Source organism: Odocoileus virginianus, chromosome 32 (genome assembly GCF_023699985.2).
Source record: "Odocoileus virginianus isolate 20LAN1187 ecotype Illinois chromosome 32, Ovbor_1.2, whole genome shotgun sequence".
Lineage (NCBI taxonomy): Eukaryota > Metazoa > Chordata > Mammalia > Artiodactyla > Cervidae > Odocoileus > Odocoileus virginianus.
In genome coordinates this window covers 31,498,247-31,513,323 of record NC_069705.1, presented here as the reverse complement: position 1 = coordinate 31,513,323, position 15,077 = coordinate 31,498,247, and the positions used below count along the sequence as shown (strand labels likewise).

The 15,077-nt window shown below is 38.7% G+C and overlaps 1 long non-coding RNA gene across 1 annotated transcript in view; it reads left to right on the top strand.

The window, feature by feature from the left end:
* Positions 1 to 15,077, top strand: part of LOC139032612 (uncharacterized) — a 1,302,716-nt gene that overhangs the window by 1,098,849 nt on the left and 188,790 nt on the right. The window lies entirely within an intron of this gene.

The window sequence follows — 15,077 nt, the reverse complement described above, 5'->3', positions numbered from 1 at the left end:
ATGGCTCCTGCTTTGCAGGTGGCTTCCTTACTGTCTGAGACACCAGGGAAGCCCCAATAAATATGAGTTTAGAAGCAATGATGATGTTGGGGAAAATGACAATGAGCTCAAAAGGTGATAATGAAAATACAGTTCTAAGAGCATTGAAAATGGACTAGAGATGTAGTAAGCATCTTCATCCCACCCTGATTTTAATATTTCTGGTCCTTCTAATCTTCAATGATTTTAATCCCTACACAATTCTAAAGGAAAACGTGTATGATAGTAGTTCCTTAAGCTAGATATGCCACTATTCTCAGAGAATTAAAAACATTCAAATGTCTTTTCAGCTCTTATTCTTTGTGAAGCAGTCTTCCCCTGGACCTCTCTCCGTTCTCCTCTACTCTGATTGATGTCTTAGGGGCTGAATGGAATGAATGGAATTGATGGGTGTCCTTACTCTGCATTTCTTGTTGAGCTGAGCCAGTTTGTGGCACTGACAGCTGAACGGCTGGAAAGACTGTGAATCCGGGGTGTGCCCTGGTTCCTCTCCTGACTGATCACCTCCTGGTGGTGGTCTAAGGAATCCTTGGCTCCTCTTCGGTGGGCCTTTCCAATCAGCTCTTTGGGGGCTTCCCAGGTGGTGTTAGTGGTAAAGAATCGACCTGTCAAACAGGAGACCTGGGTTTCATCTCTGGACTGGGAAGATCCCCTGGAGGAAGGCATGGCAACATAGTCCAGTATTCTTGCCTGGAGAATTCCATGAACAGAGGAGTCTGGTGGACCAGTCCATAGCATTGCAGAGTTAGACACAACTGAAACGACCTGGCACAACACAGACCAGCACAATTGCCCCTCCCTAGGGCATCATCCGTGCTCCCTGCTACTCCGATTCTGAGTCCTTCCACAGAGCTCCTGCCCACATGTTGGCAAATAGTGTCTTTCCTCTCCTCAATTACTCCATATGATAAAGCCATTTATTTCCCTCCCAAGTCTTGATGGAAAACAGAAACCTTTGGAATTTAGTACAATTTCATCCATTTACTGTTACTCATTCTATTCAAAACCAATTCTTCTGCTTTATTTTTCCAACTGAAAGGAGCTCTACCAAGTTTCTGCTCACAAGCATATTGTGTAGTTTCTGATACTCAGGTGGAATTTGTCGCCCATTATTTAACAGCAATTCTAAGTTGTGAGTAATTTCCGTTTTAATCATAGAGAAAAAATTAAATTAATTGTGCATGACAGAATTAGGTAATGTCATTACCATCTCTGTATTACCAGAGCCACTGAAGTCAAGAGGCTTTCTGATGATGAGTAAACTGCTTGACTGCCTGATGCTGGTAGAACTAGTAATTTTTTGAGGAGTTACTGAATCCTGAAATGATTCAGGTGCTTTGAAGAACAACACAGAGGAGGCAGAGATAGATCTGTGTGCTATTATAGTAGGTGAACAATCTAGTTTTCTTAGTTTTGCTTCTTTCATGAATTGGAGGACAAAGAAGTTCACTAGTTAGAACCCATATATCTTGATGGCCCATGTTGGTAACACTTTCTCCCCAAATGTATCATTTCCCCCAAATCCAAGTCTTAAAATACCTGCTAGGATTCAAGGTCAAAATATCTTGCATCTTATGAAATGAGCCTCTGTATTGAACAAATAAATGGATAGCTGACTTTATTATGCTCCATAGGCATAGTCTTAACCAAAGCTTTTTAAGTGCAAGAATTGCAGACTGACAGTGAGAGGAAAATGAAAGTGAAAGTCACTCAGTCGTGCCTGACTCTGCGATGTCCATGGAATTCTCCAGGCCAGAATACTGCGATGGTAGTCTTTCCCTTCTCCAGGGGATCTTCCCAACCCAGGGATCGAACCCAGGTCTCCTGCATTGCAGGCAGATTCTTTACCAGCTAAGCCATAAGGGAAGGCCAAGAATACTGGAATGGGTAGCCTATCCCTTCTCCAGTGGATCTTCCTGACCCAGGAATCAAACCAGGGTTTCCTGCATTGCAGGCAGATTCTTTACCAACTGAGCTATCAGGGAAGTCCCTGAATTACGGTTTAGTATCTCTCAAACCATCTTGTATCTTGAACCACAAATATGATTAATATAGCCAGGTGTTCATGTAGGACTCTTGGGAGATTTATGTAAGAAGATTATAAGAAAAATGTGAATTCTGAATAGAAATTTAATACTTAATATACTGTCACTTCACAAGAATTAAGCCATCCAAGAAATGTAAGTTGGTTATTACAAGAGTTAGCCTTTGATGCAAATGATTCACCCCCAAATGTAGTGGCTTAATGCATGTTTATTGAACCCTTGATTCTACTGGGCAGAAACTTGGGTAGAGCTCAGTGATGTGGTCCTTTTCATTGTATGTATTCATCCATCTTGTGTGAACAGCCAGGTTGTTTAGGAGCTGATAAATCTAGGATCACCTTTGCTAGGAGGACGCATCTGTGTTCCCCATTGTAGCTCATCCTCCTTCAGGTTAGCCAGTTATTTCACATACTATGTGAGAAGGAGTCTAAAAAGTCTAGTAGAAGCATGGCAGAAAGGCTTAACATCACTTCTGTCACATTGTATGGGCTTAAGTGAGTCACAAGGCAGGTAAGATGTGCGGGGAAGAGAAAGAACTTCTGGATGGTGTTGGGAGAAGCTTCTAAATTCCAAAGCAAACAAGAAAAGGCAAGGATGTGGCCATTTTGTGATCTATCAAAATCAGATAAGGAACAATGTGGAATGGGAGTGAACCAAATACCTTACTGTGCCTTTTGTGACCAGAGAGGGCAGGAAAGAATAGAACACTGTTTTGGATAGATCACTGTATATAGATAGCACACACATATGTCAGTAGACATTTCCATTTAATATTTTTCAAACACAAGCAGATTTTTTTTCCCCCTACGGACACTCCACTCTGACCTTATTCCCCATCTTTTTGCCCAATCTACAGTTTTTCAATGTTTTACTTGGCTTTTCTGTACTCTCCCCTGACTCCCAGATCAGCTCTTCCTTCTCCGAGTGAGTTTTATACTTCCCCAGTCTCTCTTATCCTGCTTACTGTCTCTTCCAGAAAGGGGCAGAAACCAAGTCAATGAAGAAAACACTCTGTCATTTGGCAACATGAAGAAGCAATTAGATACCAGCTTCTAAAGGGCTTGAGGACATTTTAACCCCAAGTGCTGGAAATCTTACTGAAATTGCAGACAGAACAGAGGGAGGAGTACTTGAAAGACTATTAACTAGCCAGAGCTTGGCCCCATCACATTTTTTTCTGGTGCCTGTTATAAGAAGGTTTCCATGTTCTGGCTTAAGCCAGTGTGAGACGAAAGGAGATGGATCAATGCACATCTATCTGTGCGAGAGTTCCTCGCAAATAATGAAAGCTTGTCTTCGTTCTCGAAGAATAAGACCTAGAGAAAGTGATTCCCAGAGCATAACGGAACTCTTTGGATGTAGGTGACAATGAAGAAGAGAATTCCAAATTCCACTGATAATCCACAGTGTGGTTAATCTCTGAATGGTTACTGAGATGTGTATTGTAATTGGAAGCACAAAAGTTGCCATTCATTTCATTCTGTTTAGTACTTGGTATTGTATTCAGACATAGAGTAGGCTATTACTCAAACCTCTCTTTTCTATTTTTTTTCCTTATTGTTCTTCTTTTAATACAGACCTTGCCCCTTACCCAAGCCAGGATTGTTACTCCACTGAGAGTTTTTCAGACATCATTAACCACAGGAAGAGAACATAACACAGCAGAAACTTGGGATTGAATAACAACCTTGAAATTCAAACTGACATCATGTATTATTGTTTGCATTATATACTAAACAGTTATTAGGAACAATTAGCAATTAAAGACTCTTAGGTGCAGTTATATGGTTTTCTACAATATATCCTGACTAGCAGGATAAGTGCTTTGGCTGCCAGCCAATCATCAAAAAGCCCACAGAAAACTCTCATCTCAAATGCAAGCTCCTTTGTGGCCATTGAATGAAGCACGTTAATCAAGAAAAGCCATATAGATGGAGATGGGGAGACCTGAAGTACACACGTTCGCTCTGAAGCATGTAGTCCATGGATTTGCACACATATATCCTATATTTCACTTTAGTGAAAAAGAGATGGGTAGTCAGCACAGAAACAGGTACCCAGAAATACTTGTAAAGGAATATATCCTGATTCCAGGACCACATTCGAGTTAGCTCTTCTAGCTTCTAGTTCTTTAGTGCTTGATATTGGCACCTGTGTTTATCATAATCTGGAGGCCCGAGTGCTCTTTCTGAAGCATCAAAATGAGATTATATCATAATCAAGCTATTTTTCTTGTTAAGTGTAGCCTCTGTCTATATATATATGTGTGTGTGTGTGTGTGTGTGTGTGTGTGTGTATTGACTTCCTTGAAAATTAAAAAAGAACATGGTAATTTTGTTTTTTTCTTCCAGTTTTATTGATATAATTGACATATAGCACTGTATAAGTTTATGGTTTATCGCATAGTGATTTGATTTACATATATCATTTACAACAAGTTTAGTAAACACCCATTTTCTCATAAAGATACTAAATAAAATAAAAAGAAAACAATATTTTTCCTTATAATGAGAGTTCTTGGGATTTACTCTCATAATTTTATATGTGACATAGAATGGTGTTAATTATGTTAATCATGTTATATATTACATTTATATACATACATATATGTGTATATATATATATAATATTAAATATTATATTTTGCATGTTAAATATTCCTTAATATTTATTTATCTTCTAACTGGAAGTTTGTGCTTTTTGACTGTCTTTATCCTATTCACCCAAATATGGTGATTTTTAATTTTCTTTTAATGTTCAACCTACCAAAGGGCCATGTTCCCAATCTTATTTAATAAATTGGACTTTGTATTTTATTGTGCATTATAATGATTTTATTAATATCAGAGTGCTGGCTACAGTTGGTTCACCTCTAAGAGTTATATAGTATTTTTTTGTTACCAGATTAGAAACCGATTATGTAATATTTTCTCAACCTCCATTTAACACAATTTTATAGAATACAGAATAGGTGAAGGTGAGTTTTTAGTTCCCTGGAGTTCTCAGTATGAATAAGGGAGAAACATTTAAGAAGAGTTAAAAAAAAAAAAAAAAAGAGGCTCACTGACCTTGATTACTCAAATCTTTGTAAATAAACAGCTGATCCATATTGAATAACATAGCATGTTCTTGTTCAGATGCTAAGTTGTGTCTGACTCTTTGTGACCCTGTGGACTACAAATACGCCAGGCTTCCCTGTCCTTCACTATCTCCTGAAGTTTATTCAAACTTATGTCCATTGAGCCAGTGATGCCATCCAAATGTCTCATCCTCTGTTACCCTCTTCTCTTCCTGCCTTCAATCTTTCCCAACATTAGGGTCATTTCCAAAGAGTTGGTTCTTCACATCAGCTGGCCAAAGTATTAGAGCTTCAGCTTCAGCATCTATCCTTAAAATGAATATTCAGAGTTGATTTCCTTTAAGATACACTGGTTTGATCTCTTTGCTGTCCAGGGGACTCTCAAGAGTCTTTTTTAGCACCACAATTTAAAAGCATCGGTTCTTCGGCACTCAGCCTTCTTTACGGTCCAATTCTCACATCTTTACATGACTACTGGAAAAGCCATAGCTTTAACTTGATGGACCTTTGTCAGCCAAGTGATGTCTCTGCTTTTTTAAAACACTGTCTAGTTTTGTCATAGCTTTTCTTCCAAGGAGCAACCATCTTTTAATTTTGTGGCTGCAGTCACCATCTGCAATGATTTTAAAACCCAAGGAAATAAAGTCTGTTGCTGTTTCCACTTTTTCCCTATCTATTTGCCATGAAGTGAAAGGACCGGAAGCCATTATCTTAGTTTTTTAAATGTTGAGTTTTAAGCAAGCTTTTCCACTCTCCTTTTTCCACCTCATCAAGAGGCTCTTTAGTTTCTCTTCACTTTCTGCCATCAGAGTGGTATCATCCAATTCCAATGTGCCAAAAGTGTATTAATGATGGACGAGACAGAACTGAGAAGACCAGGGGATTCTATTATATATTTGAATGTAACCCGAGCCTCTCAGACTTTAGATAGCCTCAAGTTACCTCAAAGGGAGAGAAACATGGAATCTATGACTGGAAGCAGTAAAATCCAATCTCTTCTTTTTTTTTTTTTTTAAGTACAAATGGACAGTATGGACAGCAACTATATTAGAATTTTAAAATAAGGTATGGTCTCTAGCAGATGCATCTCAACTTGATATAGAAACATAAATATATAAAGTTAGAAATCACGTTTGCATAACCAAGCCTTATTTTTCTAACATGAAAATAGAAAAGCAGATGCTCGATAGGAAAATACAATACGGAAAATAGTCACCAGAAGCCAGGTATAAGGTACAACTTGTCCTGTCATGTTTAAAATGGAAAGTGGCACCGAACAAATCTCAATTTTTTCCCAAATAGAAGTTTCATCAGATAATCTGTGGTTCAGGTATAGCACAAAGGGCTCTTTTATCTGACTGTAGGCTAGCTTCCCCGTATAAGGAACCTTTCTTTCTAAGAGGGGTTTATTGTCAGGTGGGGCTTCCTTCGAGTTGTGTTCCAGCAAAGTCACTGCCTTCAGTAAATGAAGGTTTTCTAAGGTGTGTGTCTCTCCTCTTCTGATGGAGGGAAGAATAGCCTCGCTTTGTGAGTGAGACATGAAAGGTCTTTTGCACACAGACCCAGCACCAGTGCTTCAGGGAGGAAATGTCTCAGGTGCCTCTGGATCTTTCATTGTTGTTGGTGTTGTACACTTCCAGGAGATGGAGCTATGGCTCAGTCTGAATGCTCCTCTTTTCTGGCTCGCTCAGAGGAAAGAAAGGAAAAAAGGGCTTAAAATCTCAGAATCTCTTTTAAGCAGCTTAAAAACTAATCATTATTGCACAGCTCTGGGAAGTCGGAGATGGGTCGGAAACACAGGTACTGTGTAGATTTAGTGCAGAAGACACCCCTCCCTTCAAGCCCTTTAAAACACCATTGGTGTATGACAATCAGAAGGGGTTAAAAATCCAAGATTCTGGAATAGAGAACTCACTATTTTTGACCTTGTAAGAGGGAGGTTAAAAAAAAGACAGTTTTGAAAAGGATAAAAGTAAGCAGAGTTGTTGTTGATGGTTATTTTATTTATAGAATTAAAATGGTGTTATTTTATATTTTTCCTTCTGTTTAAAATATTTTACCTAAAGGTCTTCCCTTCCACTGGATGTTTTTAAAGTTTATTAGAAGTCAGAATATTGCATTCCCAAGTTTGTAGCATATGATTTCATTTCATTTTGTAATTTCTTTGTAAGAAACCTCCTATTTGTGACTGATTTCTCAAAATACAGTCATAGAGTTAAGTTGTCAGCCATGCAGGGCAGTCATTTCATCATGCAAACCCACGTGATACAGAGGAAAACTGTTCTGGATGGGGGTTGCTTCAGGGATGAAGTTGCTCCTCCTGGTAGGTAGCCATCTGTTTCAAAAACAATATCATAGCAGGAATCACAGAAATACACAACAGCATGGAAATAACTATAACTGCATTCAAATGGTGTTTACAATGAAAGGATGTCCTCATGAACTTTACCTTCTTTGAACCTCTCATGACCATCCGAGTGTGTGAGATTGGTGTGATCATGTACTCAGTTCACCAGTGAGGCTTGGTGGGATGGATTTGATAGAGGTCTCATTGTTAGTGGCAGGGTTTGGCTTATAATCTAATTCTTCTAATCCCTAACCTTGTGTATGGGTGGCACATGCAGTGAGGATTCTTTGCTGTTTTATTTGGGGTCTGTGTGTGTGTTGTTGTGGTTGTGTTATTCGCTAAGTCATGTCTGACTCTTTTGTGAGCCTATGGACTGTAGCCCACCAGATGCCTCATTCCATGGACTTTCCCAGGCAAGAACAGTCAAGTATGTTGCCATTTCCTCCTCCTGGGAACAGGGAGCAGTGATGCAAAACCCCTTGGTCTGTAGCAGGTGCTTGGGAACATCCTCATGTTTGTTAGGACTCTCCAGGGATGCAAAGTGTTACCAGTCTTTCCCCTGAAACTTTCCCCTGAAACTCCCCTGTCTTGTGGAGTTTGCAGCCATCTACATTGCATTGTTTGAAATATTAATAGAAGCATAATCAAGCAACTCTTTCTACTATTTAACGCCACAATTTCATCATTCTTATTCTTTTGTGATTGCTTTTCACTTATGAGTGATAACGAGTTTGTGCCTTCTTCCTAAACTTCAAATTCTCTTCACAATTCTTGATTGCTAGTTTACTTAACACTACAGGAATGGTGGTGTCTGTTGACTGAGTCAAAATTAATTATCATAAAGAGAAAAAGTTGAATTTTCTCCTAACAGCAAGATGATATTTTTTTTATATATATGAATGTGAACTTTTATAATACACAGTTGTGATTTTTCTCCTACATTCTAGTAGCTAGAAATACTGTAGCTGGGTAGAAATGCTGTTCATCATGCTCATTATTTTTCAGTATACTCTAGATATGAAAGGAAGGACATGCACTTTGACCTTGGATCTGAGTGTGAATTCTCTTTCCCTTACCAGCTATGCAGCATGAGTGAAGTACTTGCCATTTCTGGATTTCTTCAACCATAAAATGGAGAGATGCCTGAACTTACAAGGATATACTGAATATCATAATATATCTTCAATGCAGCTAATACGTTTAAGGGTTTTTCTGTTGCCAGGCACAGTTTCTCCACTATTTTTTCTGTCTTTTCCATTAAACTATTTTCTAACACTTTGCTCTGGTATTTATCTGGATGTTTGAGTGCTTTTAATTTCGGTCTGAATTTAATTGAAGAAACCAGTCATGTCTTATACCAAAGCAAAGATCGTTTACTTACTCTCTGAATTAGGTGGGTTTTATTTCCATGTTATAGATTTGAGCAGTGCACGCATGCTAAGCTGTTTCAGTTCTGTCCGGCTCTTTGGGACCCTATGGACTGTAGCCCGCCAGGCTCCTCTGTCCATGGGATTCTCCAGGCAAGAACACTGGAGTGGGTTGCCACGCCCTCCTCCAGAGGAATGTAAATGCTACTTTCCAAAGACTAAGGGGAAGTGAAACAAGATGAAAATGAAATTATCCCCCAGAGGATTCCCCAACCGTCTCTAGTGTTTCATGTGGGTTGAGTGGGTGCTTGGAGAAGTCTCCTTGGAACCAGTGGTGGGTAAGAAACTGCTTGCCTGTCGTTGCCACTGCAGAAAATTGGCTCTGAAATGACTATTCTGTGTTAGTTTTACCTGCGTGTTTAAAGTTGTCACAAACCTACTCAGGGGACCCAAGCGAAAAGCTTTTTTCCCGGACCGGGAAGTCTACAGGGGTCTGAGAGTAGGAATCCGCCAACATGAAATTAAAGTCAAAAGGGAAGCACATTAACAAAGGCTCTTTTTCTTTTCACAAACATAAAGGAAGCTGTCCCACCAGGCATGGATTTTTCCAAGTATTACTGCAGTTATTGTTTTTTTTTTTTTAAACTCCCCAAATATAAAATAGGAGAGAAACAAAAATGTGCCATTTCACATTTTTGTATATTTTCCTTCGGAATGGTCTCATGTGATAATGATACATATAACTTATTGTTCTGTTTAATTTCAGCTATAAGTTATAGGTTTAAGTTAGGGAGGGTGTCATGGTGCTATACACAGAGTCACATCGTTAGGTATATATTTCATAACTTTTGGGTGAATTTAATGCAAGAAAGGCCAAATGCTGGGCATGTACTTTTTATAGAGTTACCTCTGTCAGATATAAGGATGGGTTTTTTGTTTGTTTTAGAAAAAAATTAACTCTCTCGACTCTAATTCAGCTTGATGCCGGGCTGATTACTTTGGCTCCACATTTTAATGGTAGCACTTGAAAAATAACTTCACAGAAAAAAAACCCATAAACTCTACTCCTTAAATTTCATGACTAGAGAAAAAAAGCCTGTGGATTAATGTTAAGAGAGGTGAGAAAAATGTAAATGATATGCAATTTCAGAAAAGAAAGAGCAGCTGTTTACATCTCCTCTCTCTCACTCAGCAGCATTCATTCTTATTTCTTGTTAATGAAGGCTTTTGAGGTACCCGCAAGACAACAGTGATAAAGTGATGGGCCAGTCTTGAGATTCAGTAACAGTTTGTCTCCAGACTTTACTAACATAGTGGCTTGAGTGGTTTGTTTGCAGGTGATGATGACAATAGCTTATAGGCAACACTCCCTTTATGTGAGCACTCACCAGCAAGGTTGGTAAATACACCGTTAATCATATTATCATTTAAGTGCATGCAGTCATCACTCAATTATCACTGCTAATAAAGAGAAGCAGTGGAGTGGGTAATTCAACATGGCAGCTAGAATCATTTATATTCCAGTCAAAATGACCTTTTTTGTACTTACATTTGAATATAATTGGGCCTGATATTCTCGGATTCCTAGCTGGGTGCCCAGCCGGCAGGAAGGTTCCCGCCAGTACTCTGGCCCCTCTTTCCCTCCTGGAAGCAAAAGAAGCACATGGGCTTGTCCCTCAAGGAACCTCCCCGCACCCTGGGCTCTGCTCCCCAAGCCCTGGCCGGGCCCAGGTCTCTGCATTTGCTGCTTCCCAGGCCGACCCCGGTGGAGTAGGAGGCACTCGGGAGGAGATTTTACCTGCCGGCTATTTGTGTGTCTGTAAACCATAGGTGGATAACTAAAAGGCAATGTCACTGGAAAACATTTTCATGAGGTTAAAAAAACTATATATGTGAGAAATCAGAGGAGTTCTGGCCAGTTTGCTAATATAGCCAGTTCATGAAAAACAGACCTTATGAGTTGGTTGACCAGAACCCAAAGGCGGAGGCATCGCTGATTTCTTAACGCTATAGTTTTGCATTTCTTTGGTCCTTGTATTTCCTAACTTTAGCCTGATTGTTGGGTTGGATCTAGTCTTTAAAGAGGAGAGGGGAGCATATTTGGGAATTACAGCAGGTGCTCGAGGGGATGGTAAATGCTTGTGGAGCAGTATGGTGTTAGGAATAATGCTGCAGCAGAAAGGCTGCAATGGTCTTGCAGCCTCAGTGCAATCAGACAGTGGAGTGAAATGCTGAGATCATTTTATTATGGAGAGAATGAGACATGCCGAGGAAAGGAATTTGTGTGTGTGTGTGTGTATGTGTGTATGTGTGTGTGTGTACACACACATAGACTTTCCTCACAGCACAGACAGTAAAGAATCTGCCTACAGTGCGGGAGACCTGGGTTCAATCCATGGGTTGGGAAGATCCCCTGGAGGAGGGAAAGGCTACCCACTCCAGTATTTCTGGCTGGAGAATTCCAAGGACTGTATGATCCTCGGGGTCACAAAGAGTCAGACACGGCTGAAGCAACTTAGCATGCACACACATGCACACATATATATGTGTATATATATATGAAGTGAGGTGAAGAGAAAGTTGCTCAGTCGTGTCTGACTCTTTGTGACCCTATGGACTGTAGCCCGCCAGGGTCTTCTGACCATGAGATTTTCCAGGAAAGAATAGTAGAACAAGTTGTCATTTCTTCCTCCAGGGTGTCTTCCCAATCCAGGGATTGAAGCTGTGTCTCATGTCTCTTGCATTGACAGGCAGGTTCTTTACCAATAGCGCCACCGTGTATATAATCTTAACATACTGACAGACATATTTTTCTGCTAAGATTATTTTTCTTTTATTTTTCCTTATTTTTTTAAATGCCCAATCTTTGAATACCGTCACTCATCATTATAAGCATATTGTTTAAGAATATTTCCTACTCTTCCAGATGTAGATGAAAAATTATCGATTAGCAGAAAAGGGAGAAACTTATGAACTGCCTGAGGGGTAACTATGGTAAAAATCAAAATTTTAAGAGTCGTTCAAGGAAGACTAGTGCATACTGATAGGATTCAAAGAAAATTATAAGAACTTTATTCAGTAGGTACTATCTGTCTTGGTTCATTTGTGATGCTGTAATAAAATTCTAGAGACTGGGTAACTTAGAAACAACTAAAATGTATTTCTCAAGGTTCTAGAGTCTGGAAGTCTGAGGCCAGAGTAGCCACATGGTCGAACGGGACCCCTCTTCTGGGTTGCAGACTTCTCCTTGTATCCTCGCATGAGGAAGGGGCTAGAGGTCTCCCTGGAGCTTTTTTATAAGGGCGTTAATCTCATTCATGAGGATTCTACTCTAAATTACTAACTTTTGGTGCATTTGCGGTCATACTGATATTATCTTCATTGTATATCATGCTTTTGTCTTGCTGTTAATTTATTATCAGATTAAGTTAATATTCAATCACTGTATTTAGAATTAATGGTGATGGAAGAGTTGTTTGGGGTTAGATGTTAACAATTTTGCAAGTGTCCACATTTCCATGGAAAACATTGAAAGTACCATTGAAATTATGCAATAATTTCTTACTCAGTAAAGGCAGATGGCTCTCTGAATTATCATCAGTACACCGCTGTTAAACTGGTTCTATCAACCAGTGTGTGTATCTTCTTCCCTGTCAAGCGCTGCTCCAAGAGCACAAATTGATTTGTGTCTATTGGGAAGATAAAGGACAAAAACCAATGCATGGAAGTCAGATGTAAATTAGTTGTTTTCTACTTCCCTTTAAGCTGTATAGTAGAGAACTAAGGACTGCACACCTGCACAGAACTGGCTCAAACCCTCTCTCCTCTGTTGCTCTCCCAGCATTTTCACACCTTCTGCCACCTGTAATGTTCTGTCACTAAAGGTCTACCTCTCTTTAGGCAGTGGGATCTATTGCATGCTTGGAATATCTGTGTTCTTATATTAAACTGTCATTTGCCCTGCTTTCCAAAAGTATAGGCAAATACATCTGATCTGATGCTAAGTGTGGAAACAAAAAATGTAACACAAATGAATAGAAAAATGCCAAGTGTATGAAGCCAGAAGCCACTTAGGACGTGTTCTCCTTTGTCCCAGCTGGTCTCTTCAGCTTCCTCTATAATGTCAGGATTTTCCGAATACAAACTTGCAATTATCATTCCGTCTACTCAGAAATCTTCAGTAAGCTTCATTGCCTCCAATGTCAAATACAAATAGCATATGTAGGTCAGAGTCCAGTGACCTTCATAAAATGTTTGTTTCCTTCCCCTCTCATCTCTCATTGTGCAAAACTTTTGAGTTAAAGGGCTGAAGTAGAGCATGCCTTTGTTCCTGCTGTGTTGCAGAGTCAAGTATGTTTTTCATTCTGATGTTAGTATGTAAATTCTAACTATACAAGGTCCATATCAAGTGCTATTTTCTCTGTGAAGCCTTGTAACATTCACAGACCACCATGCTTCTTTCATTGTTTGGCACGATTCATGATCTTTTTCATATACGTTCAGTCCACAACTTGCTAACTCCTGACTCTATTGTGTAACCTTCTGAATTCCTAAGGCTCAGGTGGTAATGAATACTTGTTAAACGTTGCTGATGATAATGACAGCAATGGTTTTAGTAAGGATTATGGCCTGGAATATGTATCGGTTTGGAATAAAAAGTGGCCATATATTTGGAGGAACTATGTTGAAGAAACTAAAAAGTATAGCTTACTGGTGGGAAAGCTCATTAAAAAAAAGTAAGCATGGATTATTGAAATTTTTAATTTTTAATGTATTTTTCCATTAAGATATTTTATTCTGGTATTTATTACACTTACACACTGAAGAGGCTAATGGAATTCAATGATGCATGACACGTATGTCATATATTTTACAGTCCAACATATATTTAATACAAACTTGCCATGATATTCATATCCTTAACATTTCTTTTACAGTTTTGTTCCTATGATAGTTGTGCTTAAAATATCATAAGATATAATTGCATGTATGCCATGGATCCCTGTATTAAAGAATGTGAAAAAATTAATATATCAGTGTTAGATTTTTCGAAGTGTTCATAGTGTGGGATGGCCCAGTTCTTTTGTGCTAAATCTTTTAGAAATTATTCAACTCCACTGAGGTGGAATCTAGTTCTCTTTCTCCTCTAATCTACACCCCAGGGCCACTGTTATATGAGCATTTTATCCTGCTAAATTAAGAAGCCCATCCTTGTTGTTTTGTGTGTACTTTATTTAGGCCATCAGCAGACAAAATGGAAATTGTATTTTGTAACCCACAGTGTGGTCCACAGGGGAAATGAGGAGTTGATAAGTATATATCCAGTACACTTACTCGAAGTGATAATTAAAACTGGAGCACAGAAATGCAGAAGGAAACTTGGAATGAAATTGTCAATTTAAAAATCTTGCCTTAATTTTTTCTGCCAACCGTGGTTCCCAACAGTCTATCAAAAACCCACCTCTGTCCACCTGAGTTCAATTTAGAAGGGGGATAAAAACATAGAAAACGTGGTTGTCATGCAGGGTGCCCTGTTGCTGCCACAGTAGTTAAGATAGTATTGGCATTACCCCCATTACCTTCTAGGATAAAAAATTAGGTAAGAGGTCAAACACATGGGTGGATTCATTTTTATATTAATTAGTTAATCTATTAAATTATTATTTTTTGATTCAGATGGAAAACTGTGTTCTACTTTAAAGAACACCTTGAAACAGTTATTTCAAATTTTTTTTAACTCAAATACAACCTGCCACACTTCCTCCAGAAGCTAGGCTGTTATATATGGCTGTGTAGAATCTTTGTCTTTCCGGTTTCTACATCTTCGCATTCTACTTTAAGAAATAAAATTCTATAATTATTGAATTGAGAAAATAAAGAGAACATATGTTGATCAATTTCTGCCATACAATTTTATTTCCTGACTTCAGATTCAGTTTTTTCTCAACTGTCAAGCAAATACTTTAGAAAGTAATCTTTGTTGTAGCATCCCAAAACATTTTTTTTGGCCATATGTGTACTGTTGGAAACATCTAAAATAGTTAAAAATCAAGAAATGATTTAGATGCATTGCTCTGGGTTCAAATCTGGACTTAACACTAAGTGGTCTTAGGCATATCACTGAAATTGTCTAAGTTTTAATGTCTTCATCTAAAAAAGGGGAATAAAAATAATACTTAAGCTTAGACACTTTTGTGAAA